Source organism: Lynx canadensis, chromosome B1 (genome assembly GCF_007474595.2).
Source record: "Lynx canadensis isolate LIC74 chromosome B1, mLynCan4.pri.v2, whole genome shotgun sequence".
In the NCBI taxonomy this organism is placed as follows: Eukaryota; Metazoa; Chordata; class Mammalia; order Carnivora; family Felidae; genus Lynx; species Lynx canadensis.
This window is the reverse complement of record NC_044306.2, coordinates 86,273,594-86,300,276: the sequence shown is the minus strand read 5'-3', so window position 1 is coordinate 86,300,276 and position 26,683 is coordinate 86,273,594. Positions and strand designations below refer to the sequence as shown.

Below are 26,683 nucleotides of genomic sequence, written 5' to 3'. Positions count from 1 at the left end.
CTGAGACCGGGGCAGCTAAGCAACTTGCCCAAAGTCACACTGTGGCAGGAACCGGGTATGTCCAGGGTCAGGGCTCATAACCACTTCACTATAAAGGGTTCTTCTGAATTCTGGCCAAGACAGGTGGGAATTTTCCAAAACTAACTTTACTAAAGAATTAAGAAAAAAAGCAAAATATAAATGCATAGAAAAAAAAAAAAAACAAGTTAAAATCCAAGTCTCTTGTGCTCTTAATACCAAAACCTAAATGTTAGTCAATTAATAAGTTCACCAACCAATTTTCTCCCCAGGGTGTTATGAAGAACATATAACACATGCATACACACTTTACATATTTTAAAACACAACATGGACATTATTTATTATTTCTAGGAATATCCCCTTTCTGTCTCCCAGTCCAAGGTCTGTGAATATCTCAAATGAGATATTATGGTGTCTGAGATTCTGCTTTGGATATTTCTGTGCAATCTAAAAAAAGGTATCAACATTTAAATACTATATCCTTGGAATGAAAATATATGCCTACTGCTGTTATAAAACAAGCAACAGGAAATAAAGCTAATGCATCTTCTTAACTGACCAAGATCTCAGGATGAGATGTACACAGGAAAATGAGACAAATGGGATTTTTGTGCAGGGACTGAACGCGTCTCCAGTCATTTTGTACTGACTTTGCAGTTTTCTCCTGTCTCTTTAAGTTCTCAGGCTGTGGGCCCCGGCAAGTCCTGCCTTCCCCTCTGCCCTGCTTCTCTGGGTGCCCTTTGGTTCATCCAACTTTGTTGAGGCTGTTTCTATCCTTCTGAAAAGCACCTTTTCTCCCAATTACTTCTGAGCTAGCATTTAGCCTCTTTCACTTGTGGCCTCTGCATGGGCATCATCTTTTCCTGAAACCTGCCTGCATCTTTCTGGCCCTTCTAACCATCCCTTGCAGAGTTTATTCTTCCTAAAGATGCCACAAGCTGCTATTCTCTGACTATGGCACAGCTCCTGCTCATGTACAGACACAGGAAATGCGTGCTTATCCTGAGTAACTTCTGCAAATTCTTTCCTTTGAAATACCCTTAAGAATCTTCTCTCCATCTCTCCATGGCTCGAGTAGAAATCTCATCAGTGTATTTGATAACACCAGTGTTCCTAATCCATACCAGCCTGCCCAGTCAGCACTACCACCAAAGGAGGCATGGCGGCACCTTAAACTACATGCATCCATTTATATGTGGATTTTTTTTTTTATAAACGCAGTGCAGTAATAGAAATGTATTTTCTCTTCCCTGTGACTTTCTGAATCATATTTTCTTTTCTCTAGCTTACTTTATTGTATGAATAAAGCATGTAATATATATATCGTATAAAATATGTGTTAATCAAGTGTTGATGTTATCAGCAAGGCTTCCACTCAACAGTAGGCTATTAGCAGTTAAGTTTGGGGGGAGTCAAAAGTTATATGCGGATTGTTGACTGTCTGAGGGTCGGTGTCCCTAATCCCTGAATTGTTCAGGGGTCAACTGTAGAGGGCTGTTCCTTCCACACCCAACAAAATCTGGCAGTCCCATGTCAAAGGCAGTCCTGAAGTACCACTCCAATGCGGAGGCCAATGCTTTTATCCATCATATTGTGCCTTCTCGGTACACTACTAGGCTTTGAGGTCAAACAGATTTGAATGCAAATTCCAACTCTGACAAAGCTCTGTGATATCGGGCAAGTCATTAAACCACTCCAAGTCATTGTTTACCCATCCTCAAAGTGGGGCTGATGATAATAGCTATCTTACTGTTGTTATGTTATTTAATAGGGATAATGTAGATCAAATCTTGGCACAGTGGACACAGAAGTAGACTAACATTATTGATCAAAATAGCCACTATCCCCTTCTGAGCAAAGCAGAGTTAAAAATAAAGTCAAGTCCTTCTGTCCCCAAATACTTCTGGAAATTAATCAGCTGCAACCAACAATCTTTCCTAGAAGTTGGGTTTGTATGTCCTTCCCTTCCTCACCCCCTCCTCCTCCTTCTTTCCAAGAGGCCTGAAAACAACAGCAGAGAGAATATAGGCAAAGGACAAGAAGGCATCATAGCAATCAGCTCTAGCACCAAAAAAACAGAAATAAGATGTTGGGTATTAAAAATATATGTTATCACCCACTCCCACACTAATCATTTCTAATTTTATCAACCTGCTAATAAGCACGAGGCTTATGACCCCCACTTTAGCATAGAAATGGCAGAAGAACCCTAGAGAAAAATAGGACTCTTTTAATCATTACCGTTTTTATTACACTGTGGTGCTTCCCACACAACGCTCTGAGGAGAGCCACAAGAGTCCCGGGCTGTTAATGTAATACCAGCCATGCCGTGACGATCAGGGTGGCCATTCTGAACTTTGTTTTTGGAAGACCCTGCACTCCGGTCCTGAAGCCTCCCTTTACCTGATGTGCTATTTGTGCCTTTAGAAGAAAATTTAAAAGATGGACAAGTAAAGATTCAAGGAAAGGAGAACTAGAGCAAGAATAGACAAGAAGGGCATACAAATGAAAAGACAGCTATAGAGTCAAGTAAATTAAGCTTTGTCTCTAGCGTCCACTGCCAGGATGACAGGAACTGCTTTGTGCTAGGTTCTAAGGGAAGGGAAGCTCCCGACTCAGCACAAATTCATCAGGGCCCATCCGGAGGACGATGGGAAAGGAAAGGAGACTGAGGGAGAATTTCCAACCCCAGGTCCCAGGGACCATTGTCAGAGGAGGAAAGATAGGCAGGAGAGAGAGAGAGAGAGAGAGAGAGAGAGAGACAGAGACAGAGACAGAGAGAGAGGAAGGTCTTGGTGGGTGCTAAGTTGCTGAACTATGTCCACAAAAGCATTATGAAAATACCCCAAGGGTATGCTCATCCAGATATGGGAGCTCTGTTTTCTGAGTCCCATGCTGGGGTTACCAAGAAACCTGGAAGACCAAGATCAAGTGCTCAGTGCCCTCTCTTTTCTGGGGCTCAGCACTGCCAAGGGAACCAGTCCTCACTCTCCAAAAAGGAAGGCAACCTCCTCAGCAGGACTGTTGACTGCCCTTAAGAAAGGAAAAGATTAGGGGAAATTAGATTCATGAGTGAATGCGGGAAATATAAGAAGCAAATAGTAGCTCTATACATCTATATTTTTACTCTTTTCATTGGCAAACTAAAGAGTAAACAATCCCCATCTTCAAATGACAGTTTCGTCTGAGTCCCTAAAAACTGTTTAGTCAGGGTTTAGCCGTATAGGAGAAAGTAGTTGATATTTCCCAGATGACCTCGGACTGAAGAGTGAATTCTGCATTACTAATCACAAGACCTTCTTCCTGTTTACTTGTTTACAGGCATTCAAAGCCAAAGAAAGGAAGTTAGCAGAATATCCATTTTCTTAATTATTATATAAATGTCTCAGACTGACCTACAAAACGTATGGCATCATGGAAGGTGTAATGCACTCCAAAATACATGTTTACAAAATGCAAGACAGGTGTTTGGATTTATTTCAAATGTATTTAAGAAAGAAAAAAAAACCAATATGCTACTCACTAAAACAAACTGTGTGGTAGTTAATTTTGGAGAAAAGTAGTGTATATAATCACTTACATTTTTGAAGTAAAGGTTAATTTGCAGGAAATGGGAAGTTAAGACATGTGTAATTAACCTAAAGGTACACAACATAAAGAATGGAATGCAGAGACTAATGAACGCGCTAGAAGGAGCTAGCACAGAAATGCTTAAAGAAATGACAAACGGCTGAAATATCTCTTCTTTAGCTCTTTTCTCCTTTAACCATCACAGACAGAAGCAGTGGTCAGAATGTACTGGAAAACAGTGTTCCTCAGAGTATGGCCCCTGAGCCCCGTGCTCATTCCCAAACTGCTAATGTTTCCCACCCAGAGGATAAGTATAGGCTTTGAGAGTACACAGTTAGAAACCTTTATAGCAATTTGTAATTGATGGAACATCCAAGCAGGTGATCATTTTTCTAATAATTCATTTTTACTGTATTTTCTAAATGTATCGCTGCACCGTGGATTGGAAACAGAAGGAGAGGAAGAAACCTGTCTCTCACCACAGGCAGTCTGCAGAGCACGGCTAAAAAAGCTAAAATCTAAAATTGCGGATAGTAAGCACTCACTACGGAGTCTAAAAAATATATGGAAATTTTCTGTTGTTCAGTTTTTACCTTCAACTCATATTTTCCCAGTGCAGAAGGCTTCCTGGCTAGTGTGGAAAATGATAAGTGGGGCTCACAGTGCCGGCTGCTTTAGCTTCACACACCGATTCCACTCAGGGCAACATACCTGGCTTTAAACTGTTGATCTATTCCATATGAGGCAAAACCCCATATAATCTTTTTGTTTGTGTGTAAAAAGGAATTCTGAACAGCCTTCTATAGAGGAAAAAGGAAGTATAATGTTAATTATTAGGCACAGCCAAATATTTATAGATCACCAAGCATAAAATCTATGAGCTGCTAGGTGGATTCTTCCCCCCCGCCCAGCAGCCCCTGCCCTGCTTCACTCTAAAGGAGCGTGTTCTAATATACGGACTGCATTACAATCTCTCCTTCTTTATTTTTTGTTTTCCTATCTGTGGTTATAGCACGATCACTTCTATCTTCTACAAATATTTTAGACTTCCTCTGCCTAGAATTGTTTTTCCCCTGGAATTCTGTTTATAAAGAGGTGGGGATATTTTTAAAAAAATGACTTTATCCTAACATTAAACACATCAGGAAAATCAAAGTACACAAACCCATTTGTACACGAGCTCAAATGGAAACTCACATCTACAACACAGTCCTGAAGTCCCACCAGCAAAATCCTCAGATTCCCTGTCTTACCAGTAACAAACAATATGCCCAAAGACCAGAATGCCACAGTCTCGTTGTTTACCGTCACTAAGTGTTCACGAAATAAAAACTTCTTAGCTACTGCCCTGGTTATACATTAAGCAAGTCAGTTTCAAGTTCAATATGTAAAATGCAAATTTCGCTAAATGGGCAGGCACTAAATTGGTTGGCTGCAGAAGAGAAGGGCACTTCTATTAGGTGAGCCTAGGGAACAAGAGATGGGGGAGCTGAGAACAAGTCAACAGTGACTTGATTTGAGAAATCCCATTAGTAAACAAACACCGGAGTCTTACTGGCCTGATTTTATCTAATGGCTTTACTATTTCGCCACTGCTACAAGTGCCGGGGTCATCTCGTGGGAAGGTAAGCCACGGACTGCACGCTCTCCAGCACTGGCCACATGAACAGTGAACGCCTGCCACTGGGTTTTCATAAACAGGGCCTTTCCCATCCAAGAACTTTGTGGAATGGAGCTTGAATTGTTTATCCTGTTTCCTTTTTCTATCAGGTTGACTTTCCTGATGTTAAACCCTGTCAACTTTACTGCCCAGAAACCTGTCTTCAGAATAGGACTTTCTGCTTTGAAGACTCCTTTTAAGAAATGTCAAGGGGCAGTAAACCTAAAATGGGATCCATAGCACCACCAAGGACAACAAAAACGGAGCCCAGGCTAATCAGTCTCCTCCATAAAACACACACTCTGTCTCCGTCTCTCTCACACACAGTAGCAGCTCAATAAGATCTGTTGGGTGAATGTAAGCAACAGAGTAGGAAGCAGCTGAAAAGAAAGAATTCCTGCTGTGTTCTCCCCCTGTGCCTCCCTCCCAGTCAAAAGGGTTCAAGGAAAGAATGTTTTATTACACACTGCTGTTCACGACTAGCAGTGCAAGTTTACTCTGCCCGGGGGCCCCGAGCGGGGCGAATTTGGTCATCTCCATATGGTCTCAGAGTGAAATTCTTCCCTTTCATTTTTTCAGGCCTGGTCTAATTGAAAACAAGCCACACCGAGACACAACACACACACACACACACACACACACACACACACACACACACACGGGGTGAAGGAGCATGCTCACCCTACACCACGGGAATGGTCTCAACAGAATGTGAGCCACGGTTTCTTTCTACTTGCCTCCCGGTGTCCTTCCTCCTCCTCAGCTGTAGCTGCGTGGGCCTAACATGGGGTGCTGCTCACAGTTGGTGAGGCCCCCGCGGCCACAAGTCGTCATCACTATAGCCTTGGAAGTCCACTGCATACTTCAACCTCACAGGCTGAAGGCAGCATCAGGAGATGAGGGTTCAAATGAGGCAGTCACCAAAGCACCCACCAGGCTTGCTTCAGAACATAACTAAACCACTTAGAACTTAAAAAAAAATTTTTTTTAACATTTATTTATTTTTGAGACAGAGAGAGAGAGCATGAACAGGGGAGGGTCAGAGAAAGAGGGAGACGTAGGATCCGAAACAGGCTCCAAGCTCTAAGCTGTCAGCACAGAGCCCGACATGGGGCTCGAACCCATGGACCTCGAGATCGTGACCTGAGCCGAAGTCGGACGCTTAACCGACTGAGCCACCCAGGCGCCCCAACCACTTAGAACTTTTTAAATAAAGAAACTGAGGGGTGTCTGGCTGGCTCAGTTGGTAGGGCATGTGATACTTGATCTTGGGGTTGTAAGTTTGAGCCCCACAGTGGGTGTAGTGATTACTTAAAAATAAAGTCTTAAAAAAATTTTTTTTTAATTAAAAAAGAAAAAAAAAAAAGGAACTGACCTTGGGACTTGTGAAAATGGCTACAAGTATACCGTAAGGTTGGAGACCAGAATAAGCCTCTTGGGCCTCACTGAGGCGTGCCTCCTACCGACAGCTGGGAAAAAGTTCTGTGTACAAGTCAGTTGAACTCCCGAGTCTCTGTCTAGCAGGCAATCTCTGAAAACAGGTGAGGCTGGCCAACAGGACAAGTAAAGTGGGGTATGTTACTATTAGGTTTCCAACAGCAATCATCTTACATGTGTACACGTGCTTACCAGTTTACTCTGCATTCTGTCTATGAACAATTTCATTCCGTATTCACAGCTAACCTAGCAGAGAGCAGGGTGACATTATTATCCCCATCTTATGGAAGAAGAAACTAAGGCCCAGAATTGCTAAGTGATTTTCCAAAACAGCCTGGCCAGTAAACTGAAAACTGAAAACAAGACTCAGGTCTTGTCTCTGCTACATCCCGGCTCAACTTCAGAAAGCAGCTTTACCTTGTTAGAGGCAGTTAGAGCATTTCTCCTGTTTTTCCCCATATTGCCCATTCTTCTTAAGTATGGGAAGAAAACACCCACGACTACTTTCATCCACGTACCTAATGCTCAGTAAATCACACTGGAATCAATGAGCACCCCCAGCACATGCCACTTCAACATACCCTCATTCTTCTTGCTCTGGGCCAGATGTAGGGGGTTACATGTGTCTAATATGGAATCTTAAGTAGCCACAAAAACGTAAGAAACAGGAAGGAATACAGATGAATATGCTCCCTGTTTGCATAAATGTCATTTGGGCTCCTCGGACCTGACACTTGAGACTTTCCTGCATCGTGGGCTTTGTCTAATGCGCATGTCTGTCTGCGAAAGCTATGCCACCAGAACGCCATCCACCTCTCTAGAAACTCCAGATATTCTTTAGTTTAACTCACTCCGTTTTACCAGAAGGTTCCCCTAAGTTTTTCCCTGTTTTAGCTTGGCCAAATGGTATTTCGTCCACGGCAGGGTTTGGGGTTTTTGTTTTGTTTCAGAATCAACTTGCCATTGCCCACCTCTCCCAGGCTGTTAACAGGCATTTGGCTTTGGCCCACTCCGCTCCTCCTGCAGGCCTGAGTTCTCTCCCACACACTGGCTCCTGCAGGCTTCAAAGAAGCCCAGTGGCAAAAGAAACACCTTAGATTTAAAAACAAACAAAAAAACCCAACCTGCTGACAGTGGAACTCGGTTCTAGGAAGGATTATACCAGGTGCAGCTCACTATTAACCTTGCTGCCAGCAGAGAATGATGGAAGCCATCCCTCTGATACTGGTTATTTTAAAACTTCTAGAAGGTTGTTTTTTTTTTTATTTTTAATGTTTATTTATTTTAAAGAGAGAGAGACACCGTGCGAGCTGGGGAGGGGCAGAGAGAGAGGGAGACAGAATCCGAAGCAGGCTCCAGGCCCTTAGCTGTCAGCACAAAGCCCAACTCGGGGCCTGAATCCTTGAACCGTGAGATCCTGACCTGAGCCGAAGTCAGAACCTTAACTGACTGAGCCACCCAGCCGCTCCATAACTTCTAGAAGTTTTAAAGAACTATGATGTGTCAACATCATTTAGCACTTAATAAATAATGAATGAATGAATGAATGAATGAATGACTACTCTTATTCTATAATATGCACTTACGAGAAACTTTACCAAACTCTTCCTGAAAACATAAATTACCAGACAAGCGAAGGGTCAGTGACCACTCAGAGGTTTACTCTTCAGTGACATATACAACTTTAAAGCCATGTTTATTTGTCTCGTTACAATCATTTAAGTGTTTTACTTGCTTATAAAATTTTCTCAACTATTTTTTATGATTTGCTGTCCTATAAGCAGTGTCATGTGCATGTACACACAGGTACTGAAAAGTACATGATGCTGGCACTCTGTCATTCTAAAGATCAGACTCCTCAAAAACAATTACAATGTTGTTGCTTTCAGCAAACTACGTTTTTACTAGTAGGTCAGCCACTTTACAGTTTATTTCTTCCTACGTTCAACAACTTCCTGTATCTGGGTATGCTTCCTATGTGCCCATCATCACTTCATTCCTAATATTCCATTTTTCACAAGTTCCTATGAAGCATGACCTCAAGCCAGCATTCATTTCCTGATGTCCAAAATGAAAAAGATCCATAAACAAAAAAAAGAGAGGAAGTTTTAGCAGCTATTTTTGGACCCCATAAACAAAGCTGATTTTTCCAGAGGAAGAGAATCCTCTAAACTACTTTGGGGACTAAAACATGGCCTGAACAAATCTGTGTTCAAGGTTTTATCATTAGATGGGAAAAGTAAAGTATAGTATTTAAAAGGCTATATAGTTGTTGTTGTTTTTCTAACAATTAGCAGCCATCTGCTCCAACAGTAAATGCCATTTTTTAAAGTTTATTTATTTTGAGAGTGAGAGAGTGCATGTGCAAGATGGGGAGGGGCGGAGAGGGAGTGAGAGAAAGAATCCCAAGTAGGCTCCACAGTGTCAGCACGGAGCCCAACACGGGGCTTGAACTCATGAGCTGTGAGACCAAGACTGTAACCTGAGCTGAAATCAAGTGTCAGACACTTAACCGACTGAGCCACCCAGGCGCCCGGACAATACTGTTTTTTTAAAAAAGGCTAGTTCAGCGTCCAACTTCAGCTCAGGTCACGATCTCACGTTTTGTGGGTTCAAGCCCCGAGTGGGGCTCTGTGCTGACAGCTTAGAGCCTGGAGCCTGCTTCAGATTCTGTGTCTCCCTCTCTCTCTGCCCCTCCCCAACTCCCCCTCTGTCTCTCTCTCTCACACACACAAAAATAAACAAACATTTAAAAAAATTAAAATAATGGGGCGCCTGGGTGGCGCAGTCGGTTAAGCGTCCGACTTCAGCCAGGTCACGATCTCGCGGTCCGTGAGTTCGAGCCCCGCGTCAGGCTCCGGGCTGATGGCTCGGAGCCTGGAGCCTGTTTCCAATTCTGTGTCTCCCTCTCTCTCTGCCCCTCCCCCGTTCATGCTCTGTCTCTCTCTGTCCCAAAAATAAATAAACATTGAAAAAAAAATTTTTTTTTAAAAAATTAAAATTAAATCAAATAAGGCTGGTTCACATGGTTTAGCGTCAGGTAACTCTTCTTGTTACTGAGGCTCAGTTGCTGGTTGACCGTTCAGAATTGCCCCCTTTAAAGTGCCCTCGAAGCTTTTCTGCATCTTAGTATCTACTCCCAGGACCACAACCAAGCTGTCAGGAGGCTGTGAACAAGTCCACAAAATCAAGGATTTGTTGACATACCAGTCACAGCTTGGAGAAACCAAAAGGCTTAATTGCTGTTGTCTAACCTGTTTTTGTGTTTTCTTTGCTCATTTCTTCCCAGCTCTTGACAAATAGGTAATGGGTAGTTAAACATTTGGGACCAGTTAGTCATCTTGCTTCAGTCCAAGTGGAACAGCCAGTAACTTCAAAGGACACCCCTAGTTTGGATCAGTTTCACAAGGGACAGAGCCCAGGCCCGAGGGCGCCCTTATAAAACGTAGGTCATTACTTCATTCCCCGCCCCTGGTTACCTGAGGCACACCGTGTACACACAATAGCTATCAGTCCTCAATCCTAAATCAAGAGTTCTCTATGATGCCCCTATCTGACTCTGTCAGGAAAAGGAAAACAGAAGATAGGTCCCTGCCACAGTTCCTCCCACTTTTTACTGACTCCTGTTCTCTGTGCCTATATACAAGCTATTTAGAAAAGTCATGCTTTTGGAGCTGCTTGGCCAAAGCAGGTGACGCACTGCATGAAACTGAGAATTTTGAAAATACTTCCGATTTCTTTTCTTGTCTCCCACACAAGAGCATGCTCAACCCATGCATACCTTGCCATTTAAATTTATGATACAGTTTCAAAATAAAGACTGAGGCACCCATGCTGTTTAGAAACACCCCAAATCCTCCCTGTTGGGTATAGCTGATGCCTTCATTTAGGGTCACATTTTCCCAGAGACTCTAGTGCCTGGGGTACTGAAAGCCATCCTTTTTAACTGTTTTAGATCTGTGGCCATTTGTCCCACAGATTGCTTCTTCGGCCTCTAACATTTTCGCCAGGCAAAAGCGTATGCTTTCTCCTTTAACTACTACTGGTCAGTTGACTTTGCTGAAGGAAATGCTGGCCCTATGCAAACTCATGGAAACCTTCTATTTCACCAGGATGCCTTTTATTCTTGGATTCAGTGCAAGTCTTTTCTGAATCTAAGTAGCAGCTCTTAAAGGCCCTCAGTGTGTGTTTGTTTTCCAATTTGAGAGCATCTCTCCATACGTGCATAAAACATTAAAAGCTTCAGTCATGTGTCTAAAGTCACTCCAAGCTGCAACTAGCGGGTCTTCACAGGGGACTCAGCCATCCCGCACCACGGGCTCTGCCTCACAAGTGCGGCAAGAAGACCCCATCCCCTCAGTGTCCGCAGTAACTTTACTTTCTTTAATTCCTCTCTGGTAGACACACATTTTCTGACTCAAACTCTCTCACCAGAGACTCAAACTCTCTCATCAGAGTTCAGCTCTGATACATATTTCTTCTATTTTCTCTTGTCTCACAATAAACAGTGCACTATCTAGTTGTCAGAATGTTTCAAGTACTTCTACCTGTTTTCTCTCAACGACCTTCTCAGCATGAGAACAGAGACGACCAGGACATTTAAACCACCAAGACTTGTCTGAGTGACTTCAGCTCTCACAGGTGTGGCAGAAAAGGAACGAAAATCCCAGCTTCCAGACTCTCACAGATACAGTGAATTCATCAATACTACTCTGTCTCATGAATACATAGCAGATATAAAATAAATCTGAACCATATAAAGAGGAAGAAGGGCACAGAGAACTTATGGACGGTGAACTACTTCACTAGAAATTTCCTTTCTGTTTTCGACTGTGCCTTCATTTGACTCACTTAGGAAGAAGAATGAAAACACAGAAAGACCCTTCTACTAATCCCTTCCTTGTATTATACACTTACATTTTTTGTGTGTGTGACTCAAATTCTTTTCCAGAAGTTATGTTCTCTAGTTGTCAGCAGAGGGTCCATGCTATCTTGTACATCTTGCCGCTGAATATCACCTTAAATACTCATCCCTGTCAAGGCATCCCATGCCAACCCAAAGAAAATACCCCATGAAGTGATATTTGCCTTGACATTCTGTTATTTGGGGATTTTGTACCATTTTTTGTTTTTCACTGTTATAAATAATGCTGCCACAGGGAACTTCATTCTTCACAATTATTTGGGGCTTTCTATGGTTTTAAAGGCTATAAAAAGTAAAGTTTTAGCTCTTTTTAACGGCAAGATTCTTCTCAGGGTACTGTACCCTTTACAGAAACATCAGCAAAATGTAGGTTCAGATGTTTTCCCACATTGTGATCAACACTGGGTTTGAAACTTCTATTTACTTTGTTTCCAGTCTCCTAGGCACACAACTTCACCTTAAGGTTGACTTAATATATGTTTCTTTAGCTCCTAACTAGGGTTTGCACTTTTCAGAATGATAATTTAAGGTCTGTATTCCATCCTGTGTAAACTGTCTCCTTCACCACTCATACTGCTTCTTTTTAAGCATATATTAAGACAACGTTAAGGTGAAGTTGTGTGCCTAGGAGACTGGAAGCAAAGTAAATAGAAGTTTCGAATCCAGTGTTGATCGCAATGTGGGAAAACATCTGAACCTACATTTTGCTCATGTTTCTGTAAAGGGTACAGTATATCCCAAGAAGAATCTTGCAGTAGTTAAAAAGAGCTAAAACTTTAATCATTTTAAGAGTCATACCACAGGTGGGAGAAGGGGTCAAAAAATTGTTTAATCATAACTATCTACACTACCAACCCTTTAGGACAAAAACAAAACAAAACAAAACAAAACGCACCAGACTTCTTTACTCAAGGCAAATGGGAACTATTTAGCCTCTGGAAATTAGTAACAATCATAAACACTTATTAACAGGTTCACCCATATGCAAAATTGTTCACACAAAACTGACCTGGTCAAAGAGAGAAAGGCCTTTCCTTCCTCCCTCACTACATTCCCCATCATCCACTCATAACCAACTCTTTTTCTTCCGGACAAACCCGAATTTCTCCATTATGTCAGAGCTGCCCAACCAGTCATCCAAGGCACAATCTCGTAATCTTGTTTGAATGCTCCCTCTTTCATCCAGTTAGTTCCACCTCCCAAACACCTTTCCTTTCCATTCCCACTGTCCCATAGTTAGGGTTTCCTCATTTTTTTAAGTTTACTTAACGAGAGAGAGAGAGAGAGAGAGAGAGAACGATCAGGGGAAGGGCAGAGATGGAGAGCGAGAATCCCTAGCTGACTCTGCACTCTCAGCACAGAGCCCGACATGGGGCTTGAACCCATGAACCATGAGATCATGACCTGAGCCAAAATCAAGAGTCAGACACTTAAGCGAATGAGCCACCTGGGTGTCCCATGGGTTTTCTTCATTTCACCCAAACAAATGCATTTCCCAGCAAACTCATTTCCCAGCTTCCAGGCTCTGCCCTTCAATGTATCCTATGTGGTGCCATCGGATAAACTCCCTATAGCACAGCTCTGACCTTGTCCCTCCTATGCACAAACTTCTGGGTGCTTTATGCACCTCTAAATCATATTCCAACTGGTTCCCAACCAAAAAAAAAAAAACAAAACAAAAAAAAACCCGCACTTCCCATAGCACTGTCTTTGTACCTCTCTTTGGTATTTATTTATAAACTTCTTGGAGAAAGAAAGTTCGCATTATCATCTTATATCTTCCCTATGCTTTAGCAAGACCTTAAGTGTACTCAAAAGAACTAATCTGAACTAATCTTTTGTGTCCCATTTGATAGTAACTATTCAAATGTAAACTTCTTAAAAACAGTGCCTTATTAGATCTCCTATAGTTCACTGCTTTCCACATGGCAGAATTTCCACAAATAATTACTTAACAAATGAACTAAGCAATCAGTAGTTCTTGATCCCAGTCTGGATCCACAGTCTGCGTGCTCTAGAATAAGCCACCTAAAAACATACTGGTATTTAAAATGTCAACTAAAAGGAAGGCAGTAATATTCAGAATTCTCCTATAAATTAGGTATCAAAAAGAACTTATTGTACACACAAAATAAATAATAGGCCTTCAGGTTAAGTTCTACAATCAAATCATATCTATAATCTATACCAGCAAACATACAGATGTGCCACAGGAAGAAATGTGTTGAGACTTATCTATATACTTTCTAAAGAAGTTGCACCTCCTAGAAATCCACTCCTTCCAAAATTATCTTAAGCAAGGCTCAGTTTACTTGATCACATTTTGACCAAAAATAAGATGAACAGAGCTCCCCTTTGACAATCAGCTACACATTCTTCATAATCCCAGTATGACTGAACAGATGGTACCTGGACTGATAGCAGGGAATTCCAAGTTCAGGTTCCTTCTTTAATTAGCTTCATGACCTTGGACAAGTCACTTCACCCCAAGGTTCTCTGTGTCTTCCCCTGGGAAATGAGTGTGTGGTTCCGATCTTTAAGACTCCATGCAGCTCGAGAGTTCAATGATTTATGAGTTAAAAATAAGCTTTTTACTGATACACGAAACAGCATGAATGAATCTCAAATGCATTATGCTAAGTGAAGACATCAGATTCAAAAGGCTACATACGCTATGATTACATTCACAAGGCATTCGGGAAAAGGCAAATAGGGATGGAGAGCAGATCAGTGGTTGCTAGGGATTAAAGGTGGAGGGAGGGTTTGAGTACAAAGAAGTAGCATGAGGAAATTTTCTTTGGACATGGAATACGCAAATTGTTCTGTATCTTGGTTGTAGTGGTGGTTACAGGACTCTATGCATTTGCCAAAATCCACAGAACAGAATACCAAAAAGAGTGAATTTTGCTATATGTGACTCAAATTATTTAAGGCATTAGAAAAAGTGTATTTCAAAAAAAAATAATAAAACGTAATAAAATAAATAAATTTTAAAAAATGTATTTTTCCAAATCCGATGTAATTTTTGATGACATAACAGCTGGACAGTCTCCCCCAAGAAACTAATGCCGACCTCCTGTATTTGCTATCACCATTTTGTTCCAAGACTGATGAACCAAGGTTGTATCCAAATAATTTGCTGTTTGTTTTTGTGGTGTTATTGCTGTTTTTGACCTTTGGATAGCCATTCTACAGAATCCTTTCTATGTAGTTCATTTTCCAGCATGGTACAGTGAAAAAGTAAAATGAACCCAAATGAGAATGTTTCTCAGGCTGCCAAGGCCCTGCATGGTGTTCACGGAATGTTAGAATGTTGTTATCACTCTTGTGATTCATACTAAAGACATGAGGTACAGAACGTGAATAATAACAACACAGCAATAACAACAACAATGGACATTTAATTAGCAATTACTATGTTCCAGGTACTGTTCTAAGTCCTCACAGACAGCCTTACTAAGTGCCATAGTAATCCTGTGTAGTAAAGATTTATTTAAAGGAATAATTTATTCCTCTTTTGGAGAGTCTATAGCTACTACTAGTGATTCCACAAATTCTTTTTTTTTTTTTTTAATGTTTATTTTTGAGAGCGAGAACATGAGAGAGCAAGCAGGAGTGGGGGAGGGACAGAGAGAGACTGGGGGCAGAGGATCAGAAGCAGGCTCTGTGCTGACAGCAGAGAGCCTGATGTGGGACGCGAACTGACGAACCATGAGATCATGACCTGAACGGAAGTTGGATGCGAAACTGACTGAGCCATCTAGGCGCCCCTCCACAAATTCTTAACTAGGCTTTCTTTGGAAGCTGGACAGAAAGGCCTTTCTAAAAGATAAGCCAGCATCTCCCCCTCTGCCCGGTGAGTTCATGAAGTGGGCCTAGCAAAAAGCCCTTCATAGATGACATAGATGACATTTCACAGTCAGGTACAGCGGCATCTTCCTGTTACACCCTTAGAGCCTGCAGCAAAGCTGGCCTTAGCTGAGAGGTGAGCATTTCCTAAAGCCTTCCAATACCAGGCAAGAGAAGGATGACCTTCTCCCGCCTGCCACTACCAAGGGTCTACCTCTTCTTTTTCATCACTTCGCTGCTTTACATAGGTTTGGGCCACTGGGCAGAAACATGTCCCAAAGCAGATAAAGGCCTGTTCTTTGAAATGACCAGATATCTGGCCAAGGCAAGGGTTCTGTTACAACCCTTTGAACCAGAGGGGATGGTTAGTAAAAAGTGACCAAGCTGCCTGGGCTGAAGGAAACCAACCAAACAAAAACAATGAGCCCATTGGATGGTATTTGAAAGGTATTTAGACCCTGAGAACTCTGAATATAGTAGAAAGGCAGACTACACTGAGAAAGGGCTCTCAACTAGGTTCCTGGGTTTGTTTAGTCTGCGTATCTCAAGTCCAAACTAATCATCTCAATGGTTTGTTTATGACCAGAACAGGGTTCAAGGCCTGACCCAGTCAACTCTATGTTGCAACTTGCCCTTTCTCCCACTGCCCCCACGTTTCCACAGGACCCCAAGCTTCTCTTTATTTAAGTGAAACAGCAGCCCATAGTTTCATCTATTTCCTATCTTTCTCTTCAAACCAGGCTGTAAGCTCCAAAATGGGCAGGGACCATATCTCTGTGGCTCACTGCTGTATCCGGCTAATTTTTGCAATAAAACTTAAAAACAATAAAATCATTGGGTTAATGGACTTCCTGGAGGGTAAGCTGGCAACTCAGACTGAGTTTAAGGTGCCGCTTTTCCCGGCACCCGAAACAACACGAGAACTAACAGGTTCCTCCCTCCTGCAAGGGAGCTTTTAGGAAATCTTCAAAGGAAATCACCCTTCAGTTTATCAGAATGAAAGACATCCATTCCCAAAATTCTAATCCACCTGCAGGAAGTGGGAAGGGGTTGGGGTTGGGGCTGGGGGGGAGGCAGTCAACAAAGCACTCCTCCAGGCCACCTACTCCTCAAAGCACAATCAGATGGGAAACCGGGTGAGGCAAGTTAACCTAGAAGCCCTCCTCCAATTAATGTGTTATTGCTCCTTTAAAACCAAGAACAAACGGCCCAGTGCTCGTGATCCCGGAGGCTGCAGAGCAGTAATTGTCACTTAGCCACTTAACTCCCCGCCGCACTGCTCACTCGCTCGTTGGGGTTTATCTCTCAGCCAATTACGGCTGTCATTTGCGTTTCAATACGTGCCGTCAGGGGCCGGCCCAGTCGACGGCGGAACAGGAAACCCCGGGACCCGAGGCGACTGGCTCCCGGTGGCTGCGGAAGCCCACGCCTCACCGCTGGCTGCTCTGGGGAAGCTGCAGAAGTGCTCTGGGGAGCGCGCTCTCAGCACGGCTGCAGAGGGGCCCCAGGGACCCCACCACACTCCAGGTTTGTTCTGAGCCTGGGTCTCCACTGAGGCACCCGAAAAGAGGAATGTCTGACTCTTGAAAGCCCGAAGTCAGTAATAGTCACGGCAATGTGAACGCAATAGAAAGTTTAGCTGCTGAGCCTGACAGCAGACAAGAGAAGAGTAGGGGAAGTAGCAGGGGTTACTGCAATATATTATTGTGAAATCAAGGCAGGCACTGTCTCCAAATGCAAACACAGCAGATCCTTAAATCACTGCTCTTTTATGCACTTAGATTTCCACACGGGGGGTTTACCCATCTACAACTCGGCCCTAAAGTGTAGGGGACACGTAGATTTTCTTAGGCAATCCTGAGTTGAAATATCTAAAAATTATATTTATATCCTATCGTCAAATGATATAGGTTTGTAATAAATGTGTAGTCACAAATTTTATTTTTAAAAATTTAAAAAATTTATTATTTTTTTTTAAAGTTTCCTTAAAGGCATAATTCTGATGGGAATTTTTTAGTAATTAAATCAGAAACAAAACAAAACCTTTGCCAGGTCATGTGTCCCAATTTTTGCTTTTTGAAAAGATGTTGTTTCTGGTTGCTCAGTGAATCCTAAACACAAAAGGCCTCATCTTTTCAAATATTTTATTTACTTGGACTTCCTGGATCAAATCTATACCACTGATCACTGCATTAAGGCGTTTATCCCGGAGGTTTAAACCTCTCCTGTTTGCAGAGGAAGCATCTGAGCCAGAATGTATTAAGCTAGCCTGAGACGTCCTTTGGAATACACTTGGTCTACTTTAGGGATATACACATTTTAAACCCTGATTATGGGAAGAAAGGGGGAAAGGGTGAGAGGCTGAGGAACAGACCGAGCCTTTTACAACCAAGCTCCTCAATGCACCACAGTTGACTGTCAGGGGGAAGGCAGAGTGCACCAACACACAGGGCAGAATATCAGCTAGCTGGGTGGTTAAGCGATCTCTGGGTTGTCAGCATCTTCGTTTTCCCAGCTGAATAGCAGTGAGATTGTCCTGCTCACCCTGCAGTTAGCAGCAAGCTCCCCCTGACATTCCATCCTCTGAAGCCCCAGCAACCACCGGGGAGGAGGGCTGGCAGCTGAGGCCATGCCAGAAGAGACCTGTTCTAGCTGGATCCACACACTCCAGTCTCTGGGTCTAAAATAAGACTCTTAACTTCTCTGCCAATGAGCTTCACCAGGCCCGATGACGTTAACGTGTGCTGTCAGCTCTATTTGCAGGCAAGGTCCCTGTTCACCAGGATTTCATCCAGGTAAGGAGGAATTGGGGGGGGGGGGGGGGTCTCTGCAAATGGCCCTGTCCTCCCATTGTGTGCACAGAGAAGGTCTGAAAGGGGTGGTGAGGTATTGTATACCTCATCTTGGGCTGTGCAAAGAGTTGGCTTAGCTATAGTTAATTGCCGTCCTCAGGCTACATGCTGCTCACTAAATACCGGAGAAGGGAGACTGTTCAGTGCATAACTAAGAAAACTCACAAGTCGAATAAAACTAACCAGGGGCCACCAGTGCTGACCATGGCCAGCCACACACAGGGAGACTTGGATGATCCTCACTCTTCTTCTCTGGGGCCTTCTAATTAAGAAAACCTTAAACTTGGAATCAATTTGCTCCCTTCTTGCTCCTTTCAGTCATCACCCTGACCCGTCTCTGATGCAAGAGGGCACTTCAAAAGATGCAGAGTTCCTAAGATAGCCAGTGGCCAGAGTGTGAACTTCCTAATTAAGGAACCGCACAAAAGTAACTTTTTCTTCTTTTTGGCTCTTTGTATTTCTTTAAAATGCTGTTTCGAGCTGAACAAACTATTTGAACGTCTTCCCCCTCCCTTTCTCCCTCTTTCCTCTCTCTCTGTCTCTTTGTTTGTGTCTCTGTCCTCTGTCTCTGTCTCTCCCTCTCGATTTCTCATCTGATCAATAGCTTCTCTCTCAGTCATGGGGTGTGCAATAAACTGTTCTTTTTCTTTTGTCTCAAAGCCAAAAGTCACTTTCTGGAGAAACGAGTTCCTCTTCTCTGGGAACTGTGAGCGGCAGCCCAGTGGAGGTTTGGAAGCCTGCCACAGATGGCCAAGAACAAAACCCAGGCCAATCAGCAGGGCGGATCTGAGCCCACATCCAGAGAGGAGCTGCCTCACCACAGCCCTGCTGCTGCCACCAGCTGTCCGAGGAGCTACCTCCAGGGGCCGGGCGGGGAGCCCCACCTTCCTCAAACAATGTCACAAAGTCCCTGGTAGTTGCTGTGCAACCTACCTTTCTTCACTCTCTGTGGTCAGACTCTGTTCTGACTCAGTGAAGAACATTTGTTTCCACCTTGTCTGTTCCCAGCCACGTCAGTCACTCTCCCCAACTTCCACAGAGAGAATCAGTGGAACCACCAGCCCCAGATCCTCCAAGAGCATACTCAGAACTCAGCCTGGAGCCCCAGTTCTTCCCTGGGCATCTCTGCAGACAGGCCAAACCCACGTATCGAAAGCTGAATCCATTAGCTGCCTCTCCAATGTGACCCTTCCGTGTATGACACCAGCTGCACTTGGGGCTGGGAGGTCATGCTTGACTGCCTCCTCTCATCTCCTACACCCAACTGCAAGCTTTCTGAGTTTTACTTAATAACCATTTCTCAAATCCAGCTTCCAGAATCCAGAGATACGGCCGCGGTCCTAGGTTAAGCCTAAACCTGTCCTCTTCATTAACCACCTTCCCCCTCTGCCAGGAGGGGCCTAATACATACATCTAACTCCACTGTCCAGTGACCCCCCTGGCCCGCCCCCCAAGCCCCCCAGCATGACCTTCAGGAACCGGTGTTCCCGTCCCCTGTCACCACAGTCACTGCCTGCAGTGTGGACCTGCTCTCGGCACCTGCCTCATGAGGATGCCTCCTGCCTCTGTGCTCTTGCTCAGGCCCCTCTCACCCCTTCGCCCAGCTAATAACTATGGCATTGCCCAGGCATCTTCTTCCTTTGCTTCTCCTCCTCCAGCCAGGCTACGTGCCATTGCTCAGGGCTCCTATAATGCTCACGCACGTTTCTATCACTGCATCCAGTCCCTCAAAGCCAACCTGGGGGGACTGTGCAGTATTTCTGCTCGTGGTCTCAGTACCCATCACACACAAAGTGGTGCCTGTCACACCCAGTAGGCCTCAGCAGCTGGGATTCTGCGTTGGCACTGCAGGACTACCGGCTAATACCGTCCATCACCACAGTGCAATCAACACTTTAGTCTGAATTAGATCCGTTTTGGTGTTATCTATTTAAAGTAGACAGACGCCTAGACACCAAAGGATTGTGTCTACGTAACAGATTTTGTCTGGCAACTTATGTACTTTGGGTACTTAATGTGATGGAGTTGACGATGATGACGATGACAGTGACGTCAACCGTGACAGGAAACTGGAGATGATTAGACGTCCTTTTATTCTCTGAGGCTGTGTAGTTGCTTAAAACGGTACACGATGACTCACAGAATGACAGCTCACTTGTCCCGAAACCTTAACTAACCGGAATACAGCCCGGAACCTCAGTCAGACACTCATCTGAAAAGCCAAAAGATCAGCAAGTGCGCACGCGAGAGCTTAAAGAGATCACTTTTTAGGGGCCATCTGGTCTGCACTCAGAACCTATTTGTTCTTCCTTTAACTCCACCTCCGATCATCTGCGCCATCTCCGTCCTCAGTCACAGCAAGTCAGGTGTAAAATGTGAGGCGGGTGAGGTGGAAAGAGGCTCCCAGGGACCAACACGGTGGTGGTGGCACAAGACTCACCAGGTGCAAAACGAGAGACAAACTTCAAAAGAAACAAAGTACACAGCAGTCTGGCAGTCTGGGGACAGTTCATGTTTAAGGACAATGAGTTCCACACATGTTAGTAGACCCTAATGACACATCACACATGAGAGGTACAGTATTTACCCTCATACTGATGACTGAGATAGCAAAAGAGAGCTGAATTCTGTCCAATAGTCTCTACTTGCAGGCAAAAGGAAGTGGGGAATATTTTAAGAAGGATTTCTATCAAAGTGTTTGGGTGTTTAGGGGCACCTGGGTGGCTCACTCAGTTAAGCGTCCGACTTTGGCTAAGGTCATCGTCTCACTGTCCATGAGTTCAAGCCCCCCATCGGGCTCTGTGCTGACAGCTCAGAGTCTGGAGGCTGCTTCAGATTCTGTGCCTCCCTCTCTCTGTGCCCCTCCCCTGCTCACACTCAGTCTCTCTCTCTCTCTCAAAAATAAATAAACATTTAAAAAAATGTTTTAAAAAAGTGTTTGGGGTTTTGTTTTGTTTTGTTTTTTGTTAAGTTTTGGCACCTGCTGGGGTAGATTGTGTGTCATCTGGAAATTTTACTGCTGAGATACCTAACAAGTGAGCCATTACTTAACTCCATCCAGCATAGACCCGTTAAGTAAGCACATCACAGGCCTTGCCTACCAAGAGTGTACAACCTAAAACGACTCAACACCCTAGAGAATTCATTTGTATATGCAGCTTTATTTTAAAACACAGTGAAACAGGAAACCCTTCTGCCAAAAAACTACCAAATATAGCATGTCCTACACCTCCCCATCCATGCAAAACACTAATGGACTATTTTAGGTCAAGGGCACAAGAGATGAGTCTATTTCAAGGCAACTTCCAATTCCAAAACAATTTTCTTTCGGTCTTGACCACCCTCTCTCTGCCTCTCTTTCCTTTCCTCTCTCCCACTGCCTTTCGCCATCTTTTCTTAGACCCTCAAATACACAGGAGCAGCTTAGATGACAGAAAAGGCCAAGACAACCAGGTTCTGTTTACTTCATGCCAGGTCATCATTTCCTGAGTGGTTCAGCAGATACAACCCAGGTTAATCCAGAGAAGGGGAGGATGACAGATACCTGGTTGTTTTTCACAATTAAAAAAAAAAAAAAAAAAAAAAGGAGTCAGAAATGGGATTAAAAGAAAAGGCTATTGGATTAGAAAATATTAAAGGAGAGGGGTATCTGGGTGGCTCAGTCAGTTAAGCCACTGACTCTTGATTTCAGCTTAGATCATGATCTCATGGTCAGCACCCACGTCAGGCTCCACACTGAGCATGGATCCTGCTTGGGATTCTATCTCTCTTGCTTTCTCTCTGTCCCTCTCCCCTGCTCATGCTCCTCTTTCTCAAAATAAATAAATAAACATTAAAAAAAATTTTAAAGAAAATATTAAAGGAGAAACTCTTTTAGAAATAGGATATTGCCAGAAGGAACGTAACCAAGAGGAAATCAAGGGAGGAGGGTGGACAGAAAAAAGAACCTGGCTAATCCTATGAACAATATCAAAGAGTTAAGTAGAAAGAATGATGGGAAAGAAGCTAAAGTTTGGCCACTTATCTGACCATTCCTGAAAAACCAGAAATTTCACAACTGCATCTCCTAGCTCATTGTTTCTGCCCTTCCTGGTGACAAGAAGGAAGTGAACGCTTTGAGCAAGATGGGAGAAATTACTACCATATTCCCAGTATCGTGTTTCTACCAAATGTTTCCAAGCTGGCATCGGAGGAGGAGCATGAAGTGTCCGTTTCTGACTGGTCTGGCATTTTGCGAACCCACCTCGATTAAGGAACTTGTCTTGAAAATCTTCAAGTCTTTCCTATTTTTTCCACGATAGTTAACAAAGCAGTAGACTAAAGAGACATAAACACTAGTTACTCATTTATTCGACATTTACTGAGTACCTATTATGGTTTTGGTCCAGAGAGTTCTTAGAGTTCTCACATTTTCAAATTGGGACAGATTCTATTTTGCATGTGTGAAGGGTGTTGACTTATCTGATGAAGAATATAATTGCAGTCTACTCAAAAGGGCAAAGGTTTAAGGTTTGAAGTCCAATGCTATTGCAAGCAAGGTGCCTGTCCTTGGGCAAGTTACTTAACTTCTCTAGGCACTGATTTCTTCATCTGTTTAACGGAGAGCTAAGTCTCATTGTTTGGGGAAGATTAGATGAGAGAGACATTGGATGGAAAGCACCTAGCAGAACCTGGCATGTGGTGCTGAAGCAATCACTCATTTAGTAAATATTTACTGAACATCTACTACATGCAGGCTCTGTTCTAGCCACGGACGCTCAGCAACAGAAAAGAGAAGCCCCATCCCTCTTCTCATCCTTGACATGTCAAGGGCTCTGAAAACCTGTGAGATTTTCACCGTGTGAAACACAGTGGGTGCAGAACCAATCTTCCAAATGCCATGATTTTCAAACCTCGTTGGGATCTGCATCAAGAATTGTGTTTTTTCAAGTGAGAATTAGCCCACAGCCATGACCCTGAGCTTCTGAACACAAAGGCAATGTGGCTACTGGTTCTCTCTGGTTGTTCACCTGGGAAACCAAAGGAGCCGGCTGAAGCAACTCACAGCCTGGCCTTCATGGTTTGGACAGAAGTGGAATCCAAGAGACACAGATTGTTGTCCCTCTTGCTTTTTGCTCTTAAAGTAAGAATGGAGACTTAATTTTGTTTGGGGACTTAGGTGGGGAATGCAGCTCTACACAGAGGAAGTTCCCAAATGAACTGCTACATTGTTTCTGTTACTCTCTGACTCATTTTTACTTTTCCTTCCCAACCCTCCCCGATGTCTTGGTCTGTTTCATATGCGGCACAATAGATTCTTTGTTTACAAGATTCTAATGTGCCATAAAACTGGTTATTAAGCCAAGAATTTTTTATGCACAAAAAATAGAGGCAATATCAGGTAAATTGACATGAATCGTGTATTTTACTTTCTTATCTCTAACATTTAGGTAGATAGAATTGATAAACTAGCTGAAAACTCTGTTTGAAAACTAGGTTCAAGTCGGAGGAATGTTATTGATATATACACACATACTTATATACATATATATAATTCAGGGGCAAACATTTTAAAAAGCCGAAACAAAATTCTGTGTTCTCTATTTTTGTTACTGGCACAACCATCCACCTAGTCTCACAAGTAAGAAATTTTTAGTTACTTGCAACAAGTGAGGCAATGAAGTTTTTGTGGGAAGTCATACATGCCTTGTAGCCAAACACACTTGGCTTTGAATCTTAAATCCTACTCACTCCTAGCTATCCAGTGTCAAGGAGGTTCTTAAATGTCTCTAAGCCTCAGTGACCTCATCTGAAAAGTGGATTTTGGAGAGAATAAATTATGTAAAGGATAAAAGCTGGGTTTTTGGACTCAGGTTAGGCATTCAGAAAAACTTGTTCCACCATCCCTTCCCCCAACACATCATTCAGCACCTTTCTCTTCCTTCCATTCTGTTGCCCGGTGACTGCTCTCCTCAACAATGGCCATCTAACTGGTTTCTTGGCCTATCGTCTACGATTCCCAGTATCCATCTGAACCTGCTATTACAAACAGCAGTCAGAATCAGAAATTTAATCATGGCACTCCTCTGCCACAATTCCTCCTCTGGCAATTACATTCAGAACAAATCTGCATTCAGGGCAAAGTCCACACGTCCCCAACCCATCTGTTCAGCCGTGCCTCCCATGACCACCCCACCTCTGCCCCCTGAACAACCACAGCCCCCATGTTGCAGACTCCCAGCATTGTTTGCATAGCACACCATCTGCTCTGGTGCCTTGACTCCTCCAGGATTCCATCCCCACTCCACCCCCTCCCATCTGTAGAGACCAGCATCCTCCTCAAGGCTCAGCTCAAATACCACGTGCCCTTTAAAACCCTCCCTGACTTCCCTGGCTGACTCAGTGTCCCATTCATGCTTCAGTGATACCTTGCTCAATTTTATTACTTAAACTTCGTGTTCTACAGTAATCTATATCCATGATGGTCCTTCTCCACTGGATTGTTAGTTCCTCCATGATAGAGGGCAAATTTTATCCACTTGTTTTATTTTCAAGTTTTATCATTCCCTACATGAGGAAGACAACACCAAAAGGCAAAAATGGAGCAAGATACTCTCAAGGTACTTCAAATTCTGATGCACTGGAAATGAAGTATTGGGCGTATTTAAAAAACAACTTGTAGAAAACCCCCAGCAACTCACAGAGGTGTATGCCATCTGTGCTGGATTAAAGACGGCCACAAATACTTTGATCCTTCTTCCACTGACAGGTAAGTCTATTTCTCTCCCCTTGAACATGAGCTGCCTGTAGCCATTTTTGACAAACACAGTGACATTATGCCATTTCCAAGCCTAGTTGTTAATGTGAATAACAGCTTTGGCGAGGGTCTCTTGGAAACCTGAGACTCCCTGTAAGAAATCTGATTACCTTAGTGGAGAAATCTCATGGACAGGCCCTGAGTCTACATGGAAAGGCAGAGGGACCCAGAGGAGATCAGCCTTCCAAGCATCCTTGCCAAGGTGCTGGGCAGGTGAGTAAAGCCATATTGGACCTTCCAGACCAGATCAACTGTTGACTACATACCACTGAGTAAGCATAGTTAATGCTATGGAATAGAAGAATCACCTAACTGAGCTCTGTTCAAATTCATGGTCAACAAAATCACAGAGATAATTAAATGGTGGTTGTTTTAAGCCACCAAGTTTTGGTGTGGTTTGCCAGCAGCTATTGGTAACTAGATCACCATCTTAAGCACTTTGGGCTCAGCATCCTAGCCTACTTAATAGAATAATTTTCCTCCAAAGGAAAGTTTCTCTTTTTTGTAACAGGTTAGGGGAAACTGAACTTACCTTAAAGAAATGTGTGTTATACATTACACATGTGTATTACAACCCCAACTGTCCTGGAGCCTGGTAGGTAGATCTTTCATCTCACCTAGATGATCAGCAATGTGAGGGCAGCTCCCATGTCTCATGCTGTACCTTTTTCCCACAATATGTGGCTCATAGCAGGTGCTCAATACTATTTGTTTATTTGATTTATTGAATGCCGGCTTAGTAAGGAGCACTGTATTAGAAGACCTGGAGGCACAGAACCTAAATTCTATTCTTTTTGTTGAGAAAGTAAAAGATGACATATGTACTTAATAGATAAATTCAAGAACAAGGTGATAAAACTGCACAGGAATCCAGGAGACTCCATTCCAGTCTTTCACCATGCACACGTCTTGTGCAGGTGAAAAGGAAATCTTCGTCCCTTCATCTGTCTAGCTATCAAATGAGGAGAATCACATCTGATACCTCGTAGATCAGGATAAGTTAGAAGTAAATGAGGTTTTAGATTGAAACTATCTTCAGTTCTTTGGACAAACAATACTAGGGAAACTTACGGTACTATCATTATTTTGTATATATATGTGATTCTGGTATATTAAATAGCCTGAATTATTACATGCAATTCCTTGTTGCTGGACCAGCTGAGCATTTGTTGGAAATTTATCAGATTTCCCTTTTTTTTTAACGTTTATTTATTTTTGAGAGAGGGAGAGAGGCAGAGACAGAATGCAACCTAGGGAGGGGCAGAGAGAGGGAGACACAGCATCTGAATCAGGGTCCAGGCTCTGAGCTGCCATCACAGAACCTGACGCAGGGCTTGAACTCATGAACCTCGAGATCATGACCTGAGCAGAAGCTGGCCGCTTAACCCACTGAGCCACCCAGGTGCCGCAAGATTTCCCTTTTATTGTCTTTAAGATATAGCAAATAAAACAACACTAAAATGTATGGTGAATTCAACTAACTTTTGAAGGAGATATAACATGTTTTGGAACTAGAAAAAATCACCTATGCCGTAAGTCTGGGTCTTCTACAAAATGTCAACCAAGCAAAATGT

General features: G+C 43.2%; 1 protein-coding gene and 1 long non-coding RNA gene across 3 annotated transcripts in view; one reads left to right on the top strand and one right to left on the bottom strand.

Annotated features, from left to right (window-relative positions):
• Positions 1–26,683, bottom strand: part of MAML3 (mastermind like transcriptional coactivator 3) — a 414,834-nt gene that overhangs the window by 336,277 nt on the left and 51,874 nt on the right. The gene's annotated exons all lie outside the window — the stretch shown is intronic.
• On the top strand, positions 17,965–21,081 carry LOC115512227. Its single transcript, XR_003968323.1, has 3 exons — positions 17,965–18,256; positions 18,632–18,740; positions 18,974–21,081. It is a non-coding gene; the product is annotated as an uncharacterized LOC115512227 (long non-coding RNA).